Genomic DNA, 361 nt, shown 5'->3' on the forward strand with positions numbered 1-361 from the left:
TACAAGGCCAGACCACTACGTTATAAGTGTGTGTGTGTGTGTGTGTGTGTGTGTGTGAATATGTATGTGTGTTTTTCCCTACACACACACACACACACACACACACACACACACACACACACATATACATTGGATAATTGTCATTGGATAATCTCGTCAAGGTTTCACATTAACCAAGAATTTTACTGAAGAATCAAGGCTATATGGCTAGTCAGGGAGCTCAAAAGATCTGTCTGCTCTAATAATAATCTTACCACTGCTGGGATTACAAGTGCATTCTACTACCTTTTTTTTTTATTTTCTGTTTTTGTTTGTTTGTTTTTGTTTTCTTTTTTTTTTTTTTACAAGGATGTAGACACCA

Source organism: Rattus norvegicus, chromosome 13 (genome assembly GCF_036323735.1).
Source record: "Rattus norvegicus strain BN/NHsdMcwi chromosome 13, GRCr8, whole genome shotgun sequence".
Classification (NCBI taxonomy): Eukaryota; Metazoa; Chordata; class Mammalia; order Rodentia; family Muridae; genus Rattus; species Rattus norvegicus.